This window comes from Megascapheus bottae, chromosome 2, assembly GCF_031878675.1.
Source record: "Megascapheus bottae isolate mThoBot1 chromosome 2, mThoBot2.hap1, whole genome shotgun sequence".
Lineage (NCBI taxonomy): Eukaryota > Metazoa > Chordata > Mammalia > Rodentia > Geomyidae > Megascapheus > Megascapheus bottae.
Genome location: NC_143510.1, coordinates 27,948,493 through 27,974,396, shown reverse-complemented (window position 1 = coordinate 27,974,396; position 25,904 = coordinate 27,948,493).

The window sequence follows — 25,904 nt, the reverse complement described above, 5'->3', positions numbered from 1 at the left end:
TTTTTACTTTGGGAGGCTAGAAAATTTAAGAGTATGCTGGCATTTGGTGGTCCCTCATTTCTCAACTTCCCACAGTAAAAGTTAAAAGAGTAAGAAATCCCTCAAGATAAAGAATAAGGGCCAACCCTTGTCCACTTATCAAGAGACCATTCCTGTTCTTACTAACCCACATTCACTTTAGCAGCATTTATTCAAAGCTCTCATGCTCTAACCACATCTTTAGTTACCATGGCAAGTAAATTCCAGTCTGAGTATAGGAAGGGACCTTCAACCCATTATACCACTGAATTGGTCTTAAGTTTATTGATTCTTAAACATCTCAGTGGGTGGGGGTACAATTTGTATTTCAGAAAGATCACAGATTCCAAAATGTAAACAGGAAGGTTATTAAGACTACTACGTGAGTTGTGTTATTTTATTTATATAAATAATGCCAGTCAGAAAAGTCATTTTTTACTTTGAAAATATTTCATGAAAATTCATATGTGCAATCAAAATAGAATTAGTCATTTAAGAGCCACAGAATTCTAACTGGATGTTTATTCATGGAAAGAAAGCTAAGTTTGAATCCAAGCTCCATGAATATGTGAACTTGATACAATAGTGATATGTTATATATGTATGCTCCATAAACATGTCTAATTTATCACAATGGTAATAAAGGGGGAATTTGAATTTGTAATGGCAATTTTCTTGGATTTTTCCATAAAGAAGCACTGGGGTTAATATATAGCAAACAAATATAATTTCTTGGTTTGTAAAAAAGAAGAGATTCCAACTGTCTGAAGAAAACTCATGTCAAGAACAAATCCCTCTCTCAGGAAAAATTGCTTTTCTCTATTTGTTAAGAATTTTTATATGAGAATACCAAATACACCCCTTTTTTCTTTGACTGTGGATATGTGCTGGAAAAATTGCAACAAAAACTTTACTACCTAACGAATAGCATTTGTAAATACTCTAGGCGTCTGTACACACTCTGATGAAGTCTGTATAGTGTGACTCACCACAGGGTGGTTTACATTAATTTTTTTAAAGGGATGTCAGCCGGGCGTGGTGGCTCACACCTGTAATCCCAGCTACTTGGGAGGCTGAGATCTGAGGATCTCGGTTTGAAGTCAGCCCAGACAGGAAAGTCCATGAGACTCTCATCTTCAATAAACAATTCAAGAAAAATGCAAAAAAAAAAGGGGGAGGGGGATTCAAGATGGTGGAAGTGAAACTTTCTACTATTTTGATTGATTTTAAAATGTAGATCAAATCAGTTGCAAAGTCAGTTTTAAATTTTCCTTTGCAAACTATTTACCAGGAAAAAAGGTTAAATATTTTTTAGGCTACATAGTTATGTCTCATATCTCTGATAAGCTACTCAGATTCTGTTCTGCATTTACATCTTTCTTTTTAACCTTCTAAGATTGTTAATTAGCTTCACAAAATAAAACATAATTTTTGCCTATATGCTTTAGACTTTCATCTTCCTCTTTATGTCACATCTATAGATTACTTATGTTTCTGATTCCTTCTTATTTTCTTTTCTTTTTTTACAAGTCCCTGGGCTTGAACTCAGGGCCTGAGCACTGTCCTTCAGCTTTCTCAAGGCTAGAGCTCTATCACTTAAGCCACAATACCACTTCTGACTTTGTCTATGTATGTGGTACCAAGGAACCGAACCTGGATCTTCATGCATGCTAGACAAGCACTCTACCACTAAGCCAAACCCCCAGCCCCTCCTCTTTGTTTTCTTAAGAATTTTAAGCAAAAAAACACTTGAGGAACTACAATGATTTGGGTCTACCCAATGACCAATCCTAGAAATCTTGATCTATAACATTATTTAAATGTAAGAACATATGAATTTCCATTTCTGGTATTGCCAATTATCCTAATGCCTTGCAGACAAATTTCAGTGTTAAGAATAAAAAAATTCAGATAAGAAAATGAGATGGCACTGGTTTAATGCATCAGTAGGAGCGTTGTTAGTTTTTCTTCTCCCACAGATAATTTATTTCTGTTGAATGTGTTGAGAATGAAATATATGTTAAAGGTACTGATAGTTTGTATTCAGTCTTGGTATTAAAACTTTATGCTCAAAGAATCTAGAGAAATAATTAGTACTGTGATAAAGTTTTATAATCAAAATTTGACATATTACAAAGTTTGCTAATGACAATGTTCATGTTGGCCCTTAAAACCTTTTACCTTCTGTCCTCATACTCTCTGTCCTTGGTTCTCTCTCTCTCTCTCTCTCTTATTCTCTCTCTCTCTGATGTACTTACTTTAAAAAAAGATCTGAGAATCTGGTTGAACTGCATTACTCTTATTTTTTTTCCAGCTCAGAGTCAGGAAATGTAAATGTAAGCTGTTCATGCCTGAAATGAAGATGTTCTATAATTAGAGATCCAGGAAAAGCATTAACCTAGTTAAGACACATGATTTTTATTAAAAAATAGTTGTATTTTGAGTATTTCTAGCTTCATTTTTAGAGGTCCTAAGCCAAAATGTTGTGATCTCACCATATGCCAATTAGAGAAGGAGATGAAGAGAGATTTGATAACCTTGGGTATTTTTATCTTGGACATTAAATTTCAGGGGTAATTAAAAAAAATATAGCTTGGCTGAAGTGACAAGACAAAGCTCTAAAGGACCGATGTTGAGATCAGCCCTTTCATTTTCAGTTGAAATTAATTAACACAAAAGGTATACACCAGACATAAAATTGGCTTCACCTCTCTAAATTCACTAGTCTTCCCCTTCAGACAAAGACACCCTCTTTCTTCCAATGTTCTTGAAAAAAACAACTCTTCTGTAGGATAGAAAATTAGAATCCTGACTGATGTTTCAATTGTAAGGCTGGGCAAGAATTCACCAACCTTAAACAAGTGATACCTAAAAAGAGATACTATCCAAATGTATTTTCTCAGTTCCTTACCTGTCAAGTGAATAACAATAGCTTCCAAAAGAATCAGTCTACTTCATTTTCTTATCTTTGGTGAGAGTCATTTTAGAAACTGATTTTATTACCACACTGATTCTTGTGTTCCTACTTCAAAGCATTGTGCTGTATTATTTCCTAGATTGGCAGATTCTGGCTTCTGTATTGTTCAGGCTTCAGTTCAAACATAGGTCTGTCCTATATGACACTTTCATGTGTTACTCAGTGTCTGAATGCTCAGATCTACTGCCATCCATTTAGAATCTTATCTCATCAAAGCCAACACACCTGTCTTGTTTACCTTCAATAAACATCTTGTCTATGACAGACAAATATGTGAAAATGAACTGCTTGACCAGAGAATTATAGTCTTATATTCCCTGAAGGGCAATGGATACATTTGGCAACCAAAAGTTAGTCAACCTCAAAGGAACTGATCATCAACCTCGAATGTAAACAAATATGACTAACTGATCAAATCCAGTTTAAAATGAGAAATGGTTGGAAAATTCTAGGCCTTCTACTCCAGATGCAAACTGGTTGATGACTGAAAACTTAGCACTATAATTAATTCATTCATATTACTTCTGACAAGTAAAATAAGGAGCAGAATTAATTCCAAATGGATCAAAGACTTCAAGGTAAAAGCAGATACCCTGAAAACATTACAAGAAGGAATAGGAGATACACTAGGTCTCCTTGGCACAGGTCAAAACTTTCTTAAGAACAAGAAACACAACAAATTAAAGAAAGTTTGGACAAATGGGACTGCATTAAACTGTACAGCTTCTGTATGACAAAGGACATAACTAACAAATTAAATAGAAAGCCCACAGAATGATAGAAGGTCTTCACTAGCTATAAAACAGACGAAGGCCTCAAGTCTAAAATATATCTACAGCTAAAAAAATTGAATCTCTTCAAAACAAATCTTCAAAGAAACAACCATCCCATTAAAAGATGGGCTAAAGACTTAAAGAGAGACTTCTCTGAAAAGGAAATAAGAATGGCCTATAGACACATGAATAAATGCTCGACATTTCTGGCCATAAAAGAAATGCAAATCAAAACAACTTTGAGATCCCACCTCACTCCAGTTAGAATGGCCATGATCAAGAAATGTAATAACAACAGATTCTGGTAGGGATGTGGCCAGGACAGATCACTACTACACTGTTGGTGGGAGTGTAAACTTGTTCATCTACTCTGGAAAACAGTAAGATGATTCCTCAAAAAACTAAACATAGAGCTCCTCTATGACCCAGTAATTGCACTATTTGGCACTTACCCATAGTCCAGAAACAAGGACATACTAAAGCCACTAGCACAACGATGTTCCTTACAGCACTATTTACCATAGCAAAGATATGGAACCAAACCCCTCAGTAGATGATTGGATCAACAAGATGTGGTACTTATACACAATGAAATTCTATGCGTCCATCAGAAAGAATGATATTGCCCCATTAGTAAGGAAATGGAAAAAATTGGAAAAAAAATCATAGCAAGTGAAGTAAACAAGACCCGAAAGCCACATAGGCTCAATGGTTTCCCTCATTTGTAATAATTCATACACAACTGGGACTCTCCTAGCACAGGATTACAATAACTCAAAAGCTATGCACATAAGGTCAAATAGAATGAGACTAGAAGAAAGGACCTCTAGGATATGGAAATGAGCTTTATCTTGTGTGATTGTTATTATTAATGTACCATGTTATTTCTCTTCTCCTTTATTGCCCTTTGGTTAATCTCATATTGTTATTGTATCTGACTTTGTTACTTGGTATAATGTATATGCATTTATTTGTTTATTTGAAATAGGAAAGGGAAGGGGGAAAATAAGATAATTGGGAGGGAGTGGGAAGAGAAAAATAGGGACAAAAACATGTGAAAGGGTATCAGTGTGTGAGAAGCAATGCACCTACTATCTGGCGAATGTAACTGTAACCCCTCTATACATTACCCTGACAATAAAAAATATAATAAGATAAATTTTAAAAGGAGCAGAAATCCCCTATGACCCAACAATTACACTACTTGGCATTTACCCAAGTGTCCAGAAACAAGGACATACTAAGTCCACTAGCATAATGATGTTCATTGTAGCACTATTTATCATAGCAACCAACCCAGATGCCCCTCAGTTGATGAGTGGATCAACAAGATGTGGTATTTATAGACAATGGAATTTTATGCTGCTTCAGAAAGAATGACATCCCCCCATTTGTAAGGAAATGAAAAGACAGAAAAAAATCATATTAAATGAAGTAAGCCAGACTCAAAGGAACATAGGCTCAATAATGTCCCTCATTTGTCATAATCAGTAGAAACCTTGGGCTCTCCTAGCAGAGATTTACAATAGAGCAAAACCTAGATACATAAGGCCATATAGAATGATGCAAATGAATGGACCTCCAGGATATAGAAACAAAAGCCATATAATGAGTGATTGTTGTCCTTAATGTACTATGTTATCTCTCATCTCTTCTGCTGTCCCTTGGGTATCTCATATTGTTAAAGTATTTCACCTTGGTATCTGACATATTGGATATATGCATATTTGGTTATTTGAAATTGGATAGGGAAGGGGGAAAGACAAGATGAGGGGTGGGGTGGGGGTGGGAAATGGGGACTAAGACATGAGAAAGGGTATCAATGTTTGTGAAGTAATGCATCTTCTATCTGGTGAATATAATGTAACCTTTCTATTAATTACAATAAAAATATATGAAAAAAGGAGCAGAAATACCATTGGAATGAACAGTGCCATGTCATTCCTGAGACCAATGTTCTACTTACCAAGAGGTCAAGGGCAAGCTTTCGTTCTCATATTTAGAAGTGTATTTCTCTGCTAATAATTTAGAAGATGCACAGAAAGGAAATTTACTATTTGGGTTAAATTGTGAAGTATAAAATGAAATGAGAAATAATGCACTTGGAATCAGATGAATCACTCAGGCTTTGGAACTAATAGCTAGCAAATTGAGCTCAGTCAAAAGAATATGTAGATAAAATGAGGTTAGGAGCAAATGATAAGTGTGGAAATATATTTTACATGGAACAATGCATGAGTTTAATAAATAAGAAACTACTTGAATTAAGGAAAAAAATCTCTCATAGAATTTACAATTCTTTACAATAGGCATAGCAAAACAAACATATGGTAGATAAGACACAATGGAATTCTATGCTGGCATTAGAAAGAATGACATAGCCCCATTTGTAAGAAAATGGAAAGACTCGGAAAAAATCATATTAAGTGAAGTTAGCCAGACCCAAAGGAACATAGGCTCAATGGTTTCCCTCATTCGTAATAATTAGTACACATCTAGGACTTTCCTAGCAGGGGATTATAATAGCTCAAAACCTAGGTACATAAGGTCATATAGGATGAGACTAAATGAAAGGAACTCTAGGATATGGAAACAAGAGCTTTATCTTGTGTGATTGTTGTTCTTAATGTACTGTGTAATTTCTCATCTCTTTTTTTGTTCCGTGGTTAATCTCATATTGTTACTGTATCTGACTTTGCTAACTGGTGTATTGTGTATACGTTTATTTGTTTATTTGAAATAGGAAAGGAAGGGGGGAAACAGGATGATTGGGAGGGGGAGGGAAATGGGGACAAACACATGAGAATGGTTATCAATGTGTGCAAAGTAATGCACTTTCTACCTGACAAATATAACTGTAAGCCCTCTACACGTTATCCCAACAATAAAAAAGATATGGTAGATAAGGTAAAGGTTGTGCTTTTATAAACTTATAAACAAAAATTGTTAAATGATATTGACAGGTTTTTGGTATGGTGAAAGAGAATTCTAAATGCCATCCAGTAGGGATTTACCTAGTTTCCTTCCAACATTTCTAAACATCATCAGAGGATTAAGTGCTCTCTAATAGCATGAGTAAGACAAGCCCAGGCTGAATGCTAACTTGACATTTATTAGTTTTATTATGGAGGAAAGGCATCAATTCCTCTAAGGTAATAATAACTACCTCAAGAAGTCTCAATATTTAATAAGATGGCACATATTGAAAAAGATGCATAATCTGCAAACCATTATACAAATGAGAATTAATCATTATAATGGAAATTGTAATAAAATGAAAAAGCAGTGTTATGATCCTACTTAAATAAACTTAAAATTGAATTTCACAAACATGTAATTTTATTTTCACAAATATGTAACAAAACTGGAGCAACATGAAATTTGTAGCTACTAGTTTGCAAGGAAATCCACATACATGGAAAAAAGCAAAGTGCATACAATATGATTCTATTTCAACAACAACAAACAATGTGTTTGTGCTTATGTTGTTGAAAACATTGGTGTGCACAAAATATGGGTAGCAGAATGGGTCATTTCTGGTGGTGAAGAAAGTAAAATGGAAAAAATTGTTGAACTGTGATATAACACATAAACATGTATGTGTATACATGCAACTGTATCATTTGCTTTTTTAAAAACACAATTACAATTTTGTAACTTAACAAACATTTTTCTTTTGTTTGAGACAGCAGAATCTCACCATATAGCCCAGGCTAGCCTGAAAATTGTGATCTTCCTGTCTCAGTCTCGGGATTACAGGTGCATGTCACCATACTGTGATAAATTTCTTAAAACTATACAGAAAAAAAATCTTTCAAATCAATACTAACATTGTCCCTTAAATATCACATTGTGAAAGAACAACCAAACTTAAAGAGTCACTTGCAATATCCTAGCTAAGTTTCCAATACTATAACTCACCCTTGGTAGGTCAATTTCCATCAGAAATCAAATCCAGCCTTCCAGTGAAACTACCCCTATATGGGCAATTTGGGGTTCTTTAATTTGGGTGGAGTGATTTAGAACAGGCAGGAGACATAAATGTTATTAAAGTCCTCAATAATAGTATCAAAAAAACTAGAACTCTTAACTTTGGAGTGTCTAGCTTTGCTCTCTAGCTTGATTCCCTGCATGGCACAGGAAGCTATTACACTACTTTTCCTTTCAAGTATACTTCCTACCTACAATTTACATATGAAAATTAGTGGTCATGTTTTGTATTTTTTTTAATTCCCTCAGAAAGGCCCTGTAAATGGTAGAAGCTGGACATAAATGTCAGCTAGGTATATAAAATACACAATTATGCTTAGGAATTCCAACTCAGAGGAACTTGAGTAAGGAACAATAACGAAAAAATGAGTTTTTAAAAAATGTATTACACTTTGTTCCTCTTTTTATAACCCTTGTTTTTTCACTTTCCTTAACTCCAGCTCTTTGGAGAGAAAATATAACGTTTGCCAGAGCAGACAGAAACTTACATGACAAATCAAAGGAGTTGGAGATGGTTAGGAGAGGAAATGAAAACCTTTGTAAGCAGGGCGTCATTTATTGAAGAGCAATGATTTCTCTAAACTATTTGTGAGATTCTCCAGCCTTGTTCCTGCTTAGGAGAAACTGCTTCATGAAAAAATTGTTTTACTCAACTTCTGAAACAGGTGAAGTATATAATATAGTTACTTATTAGACATGTTTTTGTTCCCTTTGAATTTGGAGGCTGCTTTATTCTCATCATGAAGATTGTGCTAAGATACTTTCCTTTAGTGGCAATTTGAAGATAGAACCTAGTTAGGCCCTTTTGTTTTTCCAGCTGACATAGTCTTCAAAACAACATTCAAACCACCCAGGTACATTTTTGAAAGAAGCCAGAAGCTTTGAAACTGCTGTTCTCCTACCTGGCTGGTGGAGAAGGGCACTCTTCTAATCTATCTAAACAAATGCTCCAGAAGAGAGAGTTAAACAGATGAAGGCTGCTCTTTGCATGAGAATGCTCCAGCTGTGCCTCAGAATAGACTCAGCATGAACAGCCCTGGCTCCTATTCAGAAAGACAGGACCCCAACAATGGGGTCCTGAAAATGGATTGGCCATACTGACTTTACCAGATTCTGCTTGTGTCATACTCACTGGGTTTAAAAGGGCTAGCTAGGGTCCTCAGGCTGAAGAAGGCACAGCTTGAAGATGCTTAAACATACCTCAAGCCCATCTTTCCTTTCCCTTCAAAGACAAGTTCAGCATGAAGAATCCACAGAGTTGCACTCAGAAAACCTCTATGTTCCATGACGGGAAAAGTTCCAATGGGAGAAATTCTCCAAAGGTAGGCTAAGGAAGAAAAAATAAGCTAAGGTAGTAGAGGAGCTGTGAATTTACTAAAGTACTTCCAAACCTAAGTACATTTTTCAGTTGCATCTAGCATTAGAAATATGGTCTCCCTGGGGACTTCCGTTTTGTTTCCAACGAGGTATTAAGGAAGATGAATATCCCTTCCTGCCCCTATGTTGGTGGGGGGGGGGGAGTAGTGGGGTAAAGAAGTTATAAAAGAAATAAACACAAATAGACACAAAGACACATGAATAAAATTGAAATGCGAATTGCTGTTTAAAGGGTGATCAGCTTTGCTGGTTTGTTCCTTTTTTAAAATAAAAGAAAGCTAACATTTGATTTTGAAAAGACTTATCATCTCAAAGAAGAATCTTTTAAAAGAAAAATCCATGAAAGCTTTAGGAAAATTTAAGTTCTACCTGAAGATGATAAAATATACCCTGATGAGCCTGCAGAGAGAAGCTCAAATGTAAAGTGGTAATGAGCTTGATAGAAGAGCAGAAGATGAAAGAGATTCTTTGGTACTTTGAGAGAAAAATAAACTATTTTTCTTAGTACATAATATGTAGCTTCTTTTTAAAAAATAGAGTTTACAATGAAGAAAAGTTTTTTGGTTCCTGGAGTAAAAGCTTAGTAAAAAGCTTGGTTGGCTGTCTCTTTGAAAAGCAACAATTATAGCTGGTGTAATTAAAATAATTACAAGAGAAATGGGTACAAATCTTTATCGTGTCATAACTTTAAAATGCCACTTTTAAGAAAAACTGAGAAAATTAGACATTCATGCACACATATTTAAACCATTTAGACAAACAGCCTTTATTTTACAAAAGTTAGTTTCAATGCAAGAAGATTGTAGACTGTTTGAACTGTACCACAGATATATTTTTTACCCCATCATGGATCAAATTAGAAGAAATAAAACTCAAAATCACTTTAGTATCTTATGTATGAGAATGCATAATTCAGCTCTCCACCTCGAGTTTGTGGTGAGCTCCTGGGGAGCTAGGCAGAGTGGATGAAAGTTAAGTTTGGTTACTTGTGCTGTCAACTTAACAGTTCTCTGTCAGTACCACTCAAGTTGTCAGCTAGCCTTCCAGACTAGTAAACAATAGCTTTCAAGGGGAAATAAAGTTTCCTTGCTATCTAATGGATAAAAAGATGTATCACTGTTGGATTCATAATTTCTTTGAACACATTACAAAGAAAAGAAATAGGCCCATATTTACTGATGGTCAGGTAACTTAGTTGTTCTCGCCTCACTAAATTTCACTACTTGGTAGGGTCTGTGAAATTTTGTGTATAAGCTTACAAAGCTATTTTGTTTTTTAGTGAAGACACATTTCTGGAGGAGTGGCCTTCCATATAATGAAATGAATCTAGAACCATGGGAGAATTGCTGTGAGAAATCCAACCTTTACCACCTGAGCCCTCTTTTTCTCCCTTTTGGTGGTGTGGGGGACCTTATGGCATATTCACAATTAAAGCTATAGCATAAGGGCAATCACTTCTTCCTCCAAAAGCTGGTTTTATGTAACATCCATCTCATTCCAAAAATACTACAAAGCTTAAGCCAGTTTTCACAGAAGGCTGTGAGATGCCACCTCTCATTCTTCAGCATCCTTCAGAATGGACCCAGGAAGAGTAATGGTTCTGGTCCCAGTTTTGACAACATGAAAGAGTGCAAAGGTGAAACAAAAAGGAGGAGGCAGAGAGCAGGAAAGAATTAACCCAAGACTGATTCAGACAAACTAAAGAGCACAGAAAAGGGATGTACCTGGGTGCTTCCTCAGACAGCACACAGCCTCCCAGAAGGTTATGTGTAGAACATGAAGTGTTAAATTCTCGGGGAATAAGTTCCCCTTATGCACAGTGTTGTATTGTTTCCTCCTGGGTAGACTTTGGAAAATTATTTAGGGTATAATAAATAGCAAAAAGGCCCTGAAAGAGACTTACACACACACACACACACACACACACACACACACACACACCCCACTCCTCAAACATCCATCTAAATGAGAATAAACCTATACAGATAAACAAGTATGATGGAAGGAAGAATCAAACTTAGAAAGCCAAATGAAATCAGCTGCACGATACTGATTTTCACACTTCCTGTGTACTATGTGAGCTGCTATGTATAGACAGGAACTCTTTATGCAGCATTTATATGCCTCATGATTGCTTTTATGCTCACTGCTTTATGAGTGTATTGTGTATAATGCTGTGGTCGCTGTTTTTACAGCATGATTCATAAGATCAAGAGGGAGTGAGTTCCCATGATCTCTAATTACTGTTAACCAGTGCAGTCATATAGAAAGAAAGAGAAAAATGGCATGCAGCTCCTATCTTATTATTTAATCCTCAAACAAGAACAGGTATTTTTTCTAATCCCCTAAGTGGGACAGCATTTTAGGAATTTAAGAAGGAATGTTCTTTCACCTCTTTGACCTAGCACAGCCATCTTGATACCAAGATGAAAGCAACTTCCAGACCCACAGGATATTACAGCTCCATAGCTAGGCTGCCCTCATAGGTCATAATAATGGCACTTCTACTGGGTTTTTACCAGAGATATGACATTGTAGGCTTATGAATCTGATTTCTTCAGGCTCTCCCTGTTCTAAGTTAGACTTCATAATACTCCTTTTTCACGATTGTCTCTTGACACACTTTTTACCATATGCATAACACATTGTAATTGGGTGTTTATTTTCTATGTACATGGCACTGAATCCAATAGCTGGACACCTGGCAGGTAGTTTCAGGAGAGACTGTCACCCCAGGTGGCTCCCTGAGGCTCCCTACATTAAGCAGGGAAATCTTCCATGCATGAGTGAGCTCCAAAGAGCCCCAACACGTTTTTACCTCTTACCCTGGGGAGAACTTTTTCTGACACTGCCATCTTGGCTCTCCAGAGCATGAGACAATACTCTGTAAAACCTAGCTGTCAACATTCTGCTCAGACCTTGGGAACTGGCTCATTCAGTGAGCACTCTACTGGGAAAGGCATATGAATGAACACAACTCTTGCCAAAGACAATAAAATCATTATTAATTCAAGAAACATATACCAAAAGCTACTGAATCATGTATTTCTACCTACAAAAATTTTTTTGAAAACATATAACAGGTAATGGTAATAAGTTTGAGTTGAGATAAAAACAGGTATATTCATCTATTGAAAACTGTCCTCTCATCCAAATAAGGAAAGAGGAAGTGAAACTTTCCCTCTTTGCAGATGACATGTTTCTGCACACATGATTCTGTAGAATTCACTCCCAAGCTGCTTGAGCTGATTCAAAACTTTGGCAAGGTAGCAGGGTATACAATTAACCCTCAAAAATCAACCGTCTTCCTATATGCAAACAACGAGAGGAATGAGGCAACAATCAGGAAAGCAACTCCTTTTGCAATAGCCTCAAAGAAAATAAAGTACCTGGGAATTAACTTAACTAAGAACGTATAGGACCTTTTTGATGAAAAAACCCTGAAAAAGGAAATGAAAGCAGAACTGTAGAAATGGAAAAACCTCCCATGTTCCTGGATTGGAAGAATTAACATCATGAAAATGGCAATCTTGCCAAAGGCTATCTACAAATTCAACACAATACCCATCAATATCCCAATGTCATTCTTTAAAGAAATACAAGAGGCAATCCAACATTTCATATAAAATTATAAAAGAACCCATATAGAAAAAAACAATTCTTAGCAGAAAGAAAAGCGCAGGAGGAATTTCAATACTTTAGACTCTATTACAGAGCTATAGTGACCAAAAGAGCTTGGTACTGGCACAAGAACAGGCCTGAAGACAATGGAATATAACTGAGGACCCAGATATTAACCCACAAACCTATGGCACATAATCTTGGATAACGGAGCCAAAAAAATAGAATGGAAGAAAGACAGCCTCTTCAACAAGTGGTGCTGGCAGAACTGGTTAAGCACCTGCAGAAAACTAAAGTTGGATCCTTCTTTGTCACCCTACCCCAGGATTAACTCCAAATTGATCAAAGACCTGGAGGTAAAAGCCGACACACTGAAAACTGTACAAGAAGGAATAGGAGATACACTAGGTCTCCTTGGCACAGGTTGAAATTTTCTTAATAAGGACCCAGAAACACAACAAATCAGAGAAAGTCTGGATAAGTGGGACTGCATCAGACTGCAGAGCTTCTGTATGGCAAAGGACATAGCTAGCAAATTGATGGAAAGCCTACAGAGTGGGAGAAGATCATTAACCATACAATGGACAAAGGACTCATCTAAAATATATAAACAGCTCAAAAAATTGAATCACTCCAAAACTAATCTCCAAAGTAACAACCATCCCATTAAAAGATGGGCCAAAGACTTCTTTGAAGAAGAAATAAGAATGGCCTATAGACACATGAAGAAATGCTCGACATCTCTGGTCATAATAGAAATGCAAATCAAAACAACTCTTAAGAGTCCACCTCACTCCACTAAGAATGGCCATGATGAAGAAATCTAATAACAACAGATGCTAGAGGGGATGGGGCCAGCAGGGATCACTACTACACTGTTGATGGGAGTGCAAACTCGTTCAACTACTATGAAAACCAGTATGGCAGTTCCCCAAAAGACTAAACATAGAGCTCCCCTATGACCCAGCAATTCCACTACTTGGCATTTACCCAATTGTCCAGAAACAAGGACATACTAAATCCACTAGCACAACAATGTTCATTGCAGCACTATTTACCATAGCAAAGATATGGAACCAACCCAGATGCCCCTCAGTTGATGAGTGGATCAACAAGATGTGGTATTTATACACAATGGAATTCTATGGTTACAGTATTTCACCTTGTTATCTGATATATTGTATATATGTTTATTTGGTTATTTGAAATCAGATAGGGAAGGGGGAAAACAAGATGAGGGGTGTGGGTGGAGGCAGAAATCGGGACCAAGACATGAGAAAGGGTATCAATGTTTGTGAAGTAATGCAACTTCTATCTGGTGAATATAATGCAACCCTTCTATTAATTACAATAAAAAAAGAAAAAAAACTTTTTTCTTTTAAAAAATGAGAATGAGAATTCAAATCCATGTTTTCTCTTTATTTTCATTTTATTTGTACTTCCATATTTTGTTGTGGTTTTATTATCAAATATAAAATCTATTTTAATAAAAAAAGTTAATCTGCACAAAGCACTAATTCAGCACTGTACATCAACCCATACATTTGGAAAGCATCAAAAATGTTCAGTGCATAAAGAATATCTGCAGCACAAAAAATTCATATAGGTCCTACTTAATTATATAGGTAGTGCATAACAGACATTATTTTAAGAGCTGAAAATATACTGTCAAATTACAGAAACTCCCTTTCGACACAGATTTTATTCTCTTAGGTAGAGACAGATAATAATAAAAAAAAATCATGGTTTTCCACCAAGAATAGCAGCTTATTGCATTTGGCTTCCAAATGTGTTTCCATAAACAAGAAAAGTAAAATAATGTTGCTCCTAAAGCTAAAACTTTTTATAACTTGTGTTTTCCAAAATAAACATGTCTTGGTTGATATTTTGCCAGGCCTGGGGCTTGAACTCAGGGCCTGAGCACTGTCCTTGGGCTTTCTCAAGGCTAGCACTCTACCACTTGAGCCATTGCACCACTTTCAGCTTTTTTCTATGTATGTGGTACAGAGGAATCAAACTCAGGTCTTCATGCATGCTAGGCAAGCACTCTACCACCAGGCCAAACTCCCAGCCCTAGGATAATATTTAAAAAAAAAACAATTATAAGTCATCTATTATAGGCAGAAATTAATTCAAAAAATTTTATCTCACAAGGAAGATGACAAGGATAATGTTTAGTAGTCATGATCTAAATCATGTTAACTTATTACCCTGCAAGTAGTATGATAAAATTTGTTTCTCCTAGTTCTTGACAGGACCACATGCTAATGGCTCACACCAGGAAGTTGAGATCTGAAGATCACAGGCTTCATACAATTGTTGAGTGGGTTGAATAAATTACACATGAAAATCACAAGTACCCAGGAAGTATTTAACTACTGATATTTCCATTTAAGATCTCAATGAGATTTATATTAATTGCCCACTTTAATTTATATTAAATATACAGTAGTGACCCTGAGTATCACCAGGGAAATTTATCTATTACTAAGAATATCTTTTCTTCTTGATATCCTCAACACACAGCCCAACTACAAGCAGAAACTAATACATCATTGTGTGTTTTTTGCATCATTGTGACTAATACCTGAAAAAAAAACAACCTAAAAGACGAATTCTTTATTTTGTCTCAGGGCTTTAGAGGTTTCAGTGCAGAAGCCTTGGATCCTTTGAGTAGCCCAGGGAAAATCAGAACATCGTGGTGGTGAAAGCATGGTGGGGAAAAGGCTCTTTCATCTCATGGAAGGCAGGAAATAGAGAGGATGAGTCAGGCAAAATAGTGATCTCCTTCCTCCAACTAGATCCCACCTCCAGAACTTTCCATATTCTTCCCAAAGTTCTACCAGCTGAAGAATCACTTATCCCATGAGTCTGTAGGGAACAGACATTTAAATCAACAGTAAGAGTCTGCTTATTTGCTCTGCTTCTCTTGTGATAATAGTACCGCATTGCAGACCATTTGTAAAATATAGAAACGTCATGGATGGTCTGATCATAGTAAGAGGATCATCATTACTTTATTAGATTTTCTTCTGAATATTTCCTATGGTTACTCTCAATTATCACTATAATGTACATGGTTTAATATCCTCATTTTTCAGTTTCATGTGAATGTTTTCCCATATAGCTATGTTGTCTTTCCAACCATTAGTTTCTGATAGCTTCACCATTTTTGTCAAATTAATACATTATAGTACACTTGAGCATTCTCTCATTATTGGATAGTTAGGCGATTTTCAACTGGAATAAATTTTGAAAAGATTTTAAAAGAGAACGAGAGAAAAACCTACTTTCTCTTTACTTTTCTACTCTCCCTTCTCCCCCCGTACCTACATCCACTTCATACCCACTCTTTTCTAAGTAAAGCACATCTGACCATTTTGGGGGGAAAAAAGAAACTGACTTTCTCTATTCTTCATTTTCATGAGAACACTTCTGAATAATTCATGAGTACATAAAGATGAAAACTATATACATCATCTAGCTGATAATTAACATAATACAGCCAAATGAAACATTGTCCTAAAAAGTGATTTAATTGCAGCTGTGAAAATGAGACTTTGAACATCTTAGAAAGAAGTCATATTTGGGATGTAAATAAACACATTTTCAAAATTTTTTGTATTATTTGTGCTAGGCTTCCTAGTATAAATTCTTCCCTGTAAATGGTGGTTACAGGGATTTTTTTTCCCACAAAATGGGAAATCATCCTATCTAATTTACTTAGTGAATAATCTACAGAATAGTGTAGTAAACTTCTAAAATATCTATAAATAAAGGAAACACAAAATTACCTTTCTGCATATAAATGTTAGTAGTTTTTTTCCCTAACTTTATGGATAGATAACATAGGTAATTATGTGCTGTTACTTCAATCACTTTTGATCATTTTTGATTATGTAATTTCTAAAAGCGGTATATATCTTTTGACAAAAATGGAAACTATAAAATGAAAGTATAAAGTCATGTTATTTCACATTGGCCCAACCAAAGTAGGAAAGAAGTAAAGGTGGAGCACTATTTAATAGGTTAATTAGTGCATTATAAAATAAAGCCTTAGAAGATCTGAGAACACCAACAACTTTTCCTCAGTTTTCTTCCCATAGTACTTCTTTTCATATATTTTTATTGTAATTAATAGAAGGATTACATTATATTCACCAGATTGAAGGTGTATTACTTCACATACATTGATACCCTTTCTCATGTCTTGGTCCCAATTTCCCTCCCCCACATCCCCATCCCTCATCTTGTTTTCCCTCCTTCCCTCTCCCATTTCAAATAACCAATTAAGCATATATAAAATGTATCAGATAACAAGGAGAAATATTGTAACAATATGAGATAACCAAGGGATAGCAAGAAAGATGAGAAATAACATAGTACATTAAGAACAACAATCATTATATGGCTTTTGTTGCTATATCCTAGAGGTCCTTTCATTTAGCGTCATACTATATGGCCTTATGTATGTAGGTTTTGCTCTATTGCAAATCTCTGCTAGGAAAGCCCAAGGTTTCTACTGATTACGGCAAATGAGGGAAACCATAGAGCCTATGTTCCTTTGAGTCTGGCTTACTTCACTTAATATGATTTTTTCTAAGTCTTTCCATTTCCTTACAAATGGGGCAATCTCATTCTTCCTGACAGCAGCATAGAATTCCATTGTGTACAAATACCACATCTTGTTGATCCACTCATCAACTGAGGGACATCTGGGTCGGTTCCATATCTTTGCTATGATAAATAGTGTCGGGGTTTTTAGCACTCCTTGTCCCCTGACCCGCAGGAGCGACAAGGAGAACATGCCCTGACTAAGATGAGACAGAGAAAGGTTAGGGCCGGGCCGACTGGCCGCCTTCACTCAGCCCTCCCTCTCCAGAGGGAAGACACAGACACTCCAGGGAGACTCTCACAGTAGAAACTCGTTTATTGGGAAAGTACAAGGGGCTAAAGTAAGACACAGGAGTCTATCAGCATAAAGGTGGGTAGGGCAAGGTGAGGTAGGTGCTGTTAGAGAGGGCAGCGGGGCCAATCCCAGGGTTCGAGGTAGCCTTATTTTACATCACAAACCATAGCCAAACCTCCCAAGAGGTGACAGGCCAGTCAGCCCATTTTCCTAATGTGACATTCCCCACAAAATAGTGCTGCAATGAACATCATTGTGCTAGTGGATTTAGTATGCCCTTGTTTCTGGACAGTTGGGTAAGTGCCAAGTAGTGGAATTGCTGGGTCATAGGGGAGCTCTATGTTTAGTCTTTTGAGGAAGTGCCGTACTGCTTTCCATAGTGGTTGAAGGAGTTTGCACTCCCACCAACAGTGTGGTAGTGATCCCTCCAGCATCTGTTGTTATTAGTTTTTTGATCCTGTCCATTTTAACTTCCCATAGTACTTCTATTTCAATTTCTTCCAGATGCTTTCTAAAGTTAGTTGTATCCTTGACCTGGACATCCTAAATTTCCTTTGCAATTCTTGTGTATTCAAATCCTCATGTTCAAAATCGACGTTTAATTTTTTGTTTATCCCTTTATTTTTGTAAATTAATTTCTCTAGTCATTTTTCAAGAGGACAAATATTCTGAGTACTTTCACATCTGGAAAAACAATCAATTTGTTCTTGAAATTCTACTTAACTGCATTCATACTCTCGAAAGTTTGAGGGCACTGCCTTAAGATGTTTGTGTATCAATTCTTGTTCAGTTAAAAATCCATGCTATTTAGATTTCAGGGGGGCAGGTAGAGGGACTGAAATGAAATTCCTAAGAGTGGGAAGTAGGGTTGATCCCATTGTTAGGTAAATTGGCTTAATCTCTTCCATCCAATATTGATGTTACCCTATTTATGCTTAAAAATGTCAACTTTAAGCCTCCTTCAATTCAAATTCTCAGGAATGAAACCTGTTTTTCCTGAGAAGTACAAGTCTGCAAAAAAGGCCATACTTAGCAAGGACAGAGACATTTCCTACCTTTGGAGCCCTGCATATAAAACTCAACTCCTTTTACTGTAATACCTGATTACTCCAAGATGGGAATCTCCAGAGGTGGCTGAGCTGAATCAAAATATCTTTAGTGTAGGTAGTCCTCTATCTGCTTTCAGTATTTCAAACATTTGTCATCCACTTTTATTTCCTCTTCTATTCTTATTAAATGATTTTATTACTTTGTGGTATTTTCCAAAAAAGTGTTGATGAAAACATTCTTACTTTTCAAGTGGCTATGTCTCTGAGACCTTCCTGGTCTCAGGTTGTTCTTGCTCACCTATGCTATCTCTCATACATGGAGTTTCCACAGTAAATGGATCTATGGGGGCTACTTCCTCCTCTCTCTTGATACCCTATAATCTGTATCATACATCTGGACAACTCATCATATTCCATAGAGGTTTCCCTTCTGTTTCATGAATATTAATTCCAAACATCTCATTGCAGTGACAAAAACTAATTATTTCTTATGCAATGCATAATACCTAAAATAGATGATGCCAGACTACTGTACACTCATGACTCACTTAAAATAAAGATCACAAGATTTCATACAAAAGAAATGGAATATGACTATGGAAAGAGTCTGGGGACTGACTAACAAGCATAGCCACAGGATTGTGACCTAGCAGAGCTATAATGTTGAAGGACAATCTTAAGCACTTCTCCAATAAATAAACAGCCTGATTTCATTGGTTGATTGGTTGGTATTTTGTTTTCTCTTCATATGCCTTCATGAATCTGACAGGTATGAATTATTTTCAGTCTTGTCTGTAGACTTGTTAGATTTGCTTTATTCCCTTTAATACCTCTTAGGATTGCACATTTCTGAAATTTATGATCAGCCATATAATACATAGTTATATTTTATTTTGTTGCCCTTCATTTATTCCTTACAGTCTTCATAAAGATTCTAGTTGTAAAGTTCTTAGATTCAGCAAAGGGATTAGCCAACTCAAGCTGACATAACAGAATACCAGTCTAGGCAGCTTAAACAGTATAAATTTATATGATAGAAGTCCTGTAAGCTAGAATTCTAAGATCAAAGTGATGTTCACATGGTCTTTTGTTAGTGTTAAATATGGTGGAAAGAAGAGAAAAAGTCCTCAGTCTTTTTTTTTTTTATGATTTTGTTGTTTATTGAGACAGTGTCTTGCTATACAGCCTAGTCTGGCTTTAAATTTATAATCCTCAAACTCCCAATGGGATTACAGGAATAGGCCACCACACCCTGCTTGATAACTTTTTCTTATAAGTTCATCTGTCCTATTGAATTATAATCCTACTTTTAGGATTTCACTGATATGTGTTTATTTTTTATCTTTTTTTTGCAATGCTGGTATCTGAACTCATAACCTTCCACTTAATAGGCAAGCGTGCTACTACTTGAGCCATACCTATAACCCTTCATCTAACTTTAATTACAGCCTAAAAGTCCCATCTCCATATGCAGTCATGTGGGAGATTATGGACTGAATACATACATTTTATTTTTTTTGTCTTTTCTTCTTTTTTTGGGGGGGGGGATCGAACCCAGGACATTGCACTTGCTAGGCAAGTACTTTGCCATTGAGCTACAACCCAGTCCAAATACATACATTTTATTTTTTTGTCAGTCCTGGGCCTTTAACTCAGGGCCTGGGCACTGTCCTTGGGCTTTCTCAAGGCTATATCTCTAGCCACAGCACCATTTCTGGCTTTTTTATACATATGTGGTACCAAAGAATCGAACTCGGGTCTTCATGCATGCTAGGCAAGCACTCTCACCACTAGGCTAAACTCCAGGCCACAAATACATACATTTTAAAGAGACATAATTCAGTCTGTAGTGGCAAGCTGTACACAATATTTAGACACTATTATAACTACCATAAACATAGTTTGCATATTACCTTGAATATAGAAGCTGCTCAATAGTATATGTTTGACAAGCAAAATGGCAAGCTGCTAGAAAATAATGCCACCAAATGGCTAAGAGAATAGATTATTTGTTCTGCTTTAGTCAATGTATAAAAATGAATACTAATATATTTGCTTTATAAAGAAGTCACTAAGCCTTCAATAGGGCATAGGAGACATTTAGATATTCCATTTATCAGTGTTTTCTTTCTGAAAATGCTTTATTGAATAAATTGAACTATATGTACCAGGTAATAATTCAAATTACGTTAGCAAAAGAACAAGTCATCAGACTGATAAGCACTTTATTTTTAAGTATTCATGAAGGTGAGATTTTCCCAACAAGCTAAAGAAAAGAGAAGTAGAAATTCAAACCCTGGGAATTAAATACACAATGACATTTCACTGGCCAAAGGCAAGTTCCATGACCACATTTGAGTTCAATGGCGGTAGAAATAATAGTAAAAATCTGTTTGCCAGTCGTAAAGACTGCCGAGACTTTTTCAATGCCAAATGGACTTTATTCTCTAAAGTATTTGCTGAAACATTTTGTTTTACTGATTTGAGTGTTGGCAACAATGCTTGACCACTACATAGAAAATAAAATCAAGAGATGGCTTAGAATATAGCCACTGCTGGCAGGCATATAGCAATTTCTTGTCCATATCTCTTTGGCATCTGAGTAGATCTGAAGAGTCAATTTGGTCTTTGAGGTTTCAAAATTGATTGAAAGTGAAATAATTAGGGTTCTTTGCTCTGCCTGAAAAAGCCAGAAACCTGAAAGGTGCCCCTAAGAGAAGAGTAGCATTTAAGTGCAACATGTTCAAGAGAAGAAAAATACTGGATCTTATACAGGGAGCCAAAAAAGCCTCCCTGTATACTTTCTCTGCCTTCACCCCCTCAGAGAGCTAAGCCTCGAGTTCAATGAACAGAGAGAGAAATCAAATTCAGCTGTCTGCTATGTCACTTACAAGAAAGACAGAGATACCAACCTTCCCTGAGACAGAAGTCTCAGGGCTCACAAAGCGAGAGCACTTTCTTCCCCTAGAAAGGATGATGTAGCAGAAAAATCAACATTCCTTTTGCAAAGAGCCTCATCCATCAGAGAAGCAAAATACCAAAAATACCATCTATTGTCAATACTGCTTTATCAGAAACAGAACTGCAGCACAAGTGCCTCATAAATAACCAGCACCACTTAACAGCACTAGGATAGAGATGTCTATGCCATTCTCTCTGCAGATGAGAAAATCCCTGAGTAGCATCCTCTAATTATCCTTTCTAATAAACGCCCTCAGATTCATAAGAATAGGAGGGAATCACAGACTTTCAGAAGGAGAATGAGGGAAGGGTTGGGTGAAAGCGTGAGAATGTCGAAGGGGGGTGACACTGGTCAAGATACACTGTACTCATAAACTACTTTGTTAAATGACACCTCCTTTGATAACTAGAGATAATTTTAAAATATTATTATTATAAAGGTAATGAGCAGGGGGTTACAGTTACATAAGTCCACTAATGAGTACTTTCCTTTTTTGGACAATGTTACCCCTTCCTTTACTCCCTTTAGGGTTTTCCCTCCTGTTCTTGCCCACAAGTTGTATCATTCATGTCCAGTATAGTGTCTAATGAGTACCATGGCTGCATTTGTTCTCTCCATTTCTGTGCTCTCAGATAAAGCGAACAAACAAGGTGAACAAGATCACCAAAGAAAAATAATCTCTTGTCTACTTTCCTGGAATTAAAACACTTTTTCAACAAAGGAAAGTGACTCATATCTCTCTGTGCTGACCACTGTCTTAATCCAGTTAATTTAGCTTCACTGGAGGAAGGCATTGGTAGTAATATAGACAGAATCATTCATAAACTAACTGGATCCAAAGCAGATTACTATGGACAGAATTTAACTGTGTATAAAAAATATTGAATCCTATTTTCAGACAGGTTTGGTGAATCTTTTGCTATACTACATTCTAACTAAACTCTACTCAATCAACCTATGAAATTAGCTCTGCATAGTTGCACTCCAAAATACCCCAGCTGGTACTCCAACATACTGAAAACTTGCAACTGATAGAGTACTCTGGTATCCATCCATGTACATTTTCACATCCCTTCAGTTGTATATTTACCAAGTCAGCTGTATTTGTCACCAAACTTGCTAATAAAAGTTCTGCCTGTTTTAATTATTGCAGTTAGTTACATATGTAAACTGATGTAAACATAAATGTGAGAATAATTACTTGTGCTATAAAAACAAGCTGGAATACCTTAGGAGTGTCAATAGGAAAAGGAATCTCAAAAGGGACAAAAGGGATGCCATTAAAAGAAAAAAAAAAGAAACTTAGAAGAGTTCTGTACTCATTGTTTTACAAGTGATTTTACTTCATTTTGTACTAAGTTAACTATGGTTTATATAAGATAGATACAGCCCTCCAACCATTACTTACTCAAAAAGAAGAATTTTTTCCTAAAAAAGAATTTTTAAAATCTTACATGTTAATGTTTTATGTGAACATGATGTGTTTAACATACATTAATGGATTTTTCTGGTTCTATTGATTATTTTCCATTTGTTTATTAGAATGTTCAAAACCATCAGGAAAGAACAGAGCCAAAGGAAAATATCTGTATTCTTTTACCACACTTCACCAGTTTTAGTATCTTGCTGCATTTGATCTCTCTAAATGCATAAATATGGATGTATACACACATATGCATAAAAGTTTGACACTGCAATACTTTACCCTTCAATACTTTCCTAAGAGTAAAATATTCTCCTATATATCATACCAGAAATGTCATAACAAAACCTTTTTCTTCTGTATAATTAAATTAACATACCAATACTTATGTATGTACCTCTGTGTGTGTGTGTGTGTGTGTGTGTGTGTGTGTGTGTGTGTGTGTGTATGCATGTGTATCTCAAAGACTTACAACTCAATAAGAGAGCTGGTAAGAAAAAGTTTCCAGCTTTAGAAATATCACTATTTGTTCCTCTTATATAGTGTGCAACATATTTAAAAGGAAGACTAAAAATAAGCATGCATCAGACACACTAGATAACTGAAAAAGCTTATTACATTGGACAAACTAACAATTTGAACAACATAATAGACTGTATTCAATTATAGTCAGGTAATTTTGTATTCAACTAGAGTTTATCTAATGTCTATTTGAAACAGAAAAAGAACATTAGGTAGACTCTAGATGAATGAAAATTAATAATAATAAATCAACATTGATTCATTAATTATAACAGAAATACTATAATAATGGAAAACATTAAAATAGAAGAAACTAGATAGTACTTAATTACTTTTCACACTGTTGAGTTTGGGATTTTATCTTTTGTAAATCTAAATTTAAAAAGAAAAAATAAGTTCTTCTGAGAGCCAGTGACTCACATTTGTAATCCTAGCTATCGGGAGGCTGAGATATGAAGTTTATGGCACAAAGTCAGCCGGGGCAGGAAAGTAAGTGAGACTCTTATTTCAAATTACTCAGCAAAAAGCCAGAAGTGGAGCAGTGGCTCAAGTGATGGAGCACTTGAACACAAAAGCTCAGGAAAAACTCCTAGATTTTGAGTTCAAGTCAAGCCCCAGGAAATGCATACACACACACACACACACACACACACACACACACACACACACACACACATTTAAAAAAATAATAAAGCTCATTTCTGTGTTTGGCAATGATTGAGTACTTCAAATTAGCTATCAATAAAGACTTCAAATATTTCTAACACAAAGATATCATATATGTGCTGAGGTTATACACATTACCCTATCTGCTTATTATACATAATTATTATGTGTCAATTAAAATATATTAATTTTTAATTAAAAAATAAAGCTTGTTTTAAAGTATTATTTGAACAAATACATAATGTGTCCCCAGATTAGCAAATTGCCAATTAAGGCCTCTTCTTGATCTTAACAATATAGGCATGACAGAGACTCATAACACCAAGGTTATGAATTCCCAATTCAATATTCTAGGAAATAATGTGCTAAAAGCACCTGCACACTAGGGGTTTTCTCTAGATGAGATCACAGGTGATCATTCTGCTGCTTTCAGTGTCTTCCATGTTATCTGAAGTGAGCACATATCATACATATAATTTCAAAAGATAATAGGTAAGAGTAATTAAGGGAAAGAGGAGTTTGACATTTTTGTTAAAATGTACAATTGAATAACTTAGGTAAATGTATTACAGAGAGCACCTTCAACAAACACAAAATGCCAGTCACAGTAATTGACACTTCCTATATATTATTTATGTGTCCAAAATTAGGGTGCCCTTGGAATTTAATCATATTTGGAGAATAATTTTATGTTTGTGAAGTCTATTGTTAAGTTTAAATTAAAATGCTAACGCAGGCTTTTTACAATTCCAGGCAAGTAGTTCTTGCTCTTAGACTAAAGCACAATTAGTTACCCATCACCTAACATGTCATCTGTATTTTTTTCTCCTTATAAATTTTTATTTAATCTTCTTTTGAAAAGAAGCCAATATACCATACACTCCCTATGTATGAGTCTCTCAAACTAATTTTATGCTTCATTGTAAAATAATTGATTTGTGATTCACAGGCTATTAATGGACCCATATAAGCCTTTAATGGTAAGTAAATAATGAAGTTTAGAAAATGATGTCATGTAATTTGTGTCTAAGGGATTCTTACCAACAGCATGTTTTTGTTTGTTTGCTGTACATATTATATAAAGATAGGCAGCTGATAAGATCATAAATTTCACATATAGTCAATATTATTACACAGGGCCCATTTTCTGTGAAGCCTATCTCAAAATCAAAATAGAATCCATAAACAGTATTATTGTTGTACAAGTGATTGCAGAAAGTGAGGGATCCAGCAAATTTGGGTGTGTGTACTATTTTTTCCCCTGAAGATTTCCCATAAATGTAGAAATGCTGCTTTGTTTTTTAAGTCAGTCACTAAATTACAAAGTGATAATGTTTTATTTATGGAGCTCACTAAATTTGTTGTGCATAGTCTGATTTCATCCCTGCAGGAACCTGTGGTAAAGATTACATCCAATTTACCAAAACTTGTGTGAATTCACACAGCAGTTAGGTGGAAGCAGTAGGTGTTTGAAGCTTAGCTGCATCTGATTTCAGGCCTTCCACTTTAACAACTCTGCTGATCTGTGTCAGTGTTGGTCTTTAGCTACTACCTTCAACAGAGGAACTTACGCTAGTTCTGTGCTCCTTGTCCAAACTAAAGCCTCCCATCCATAGA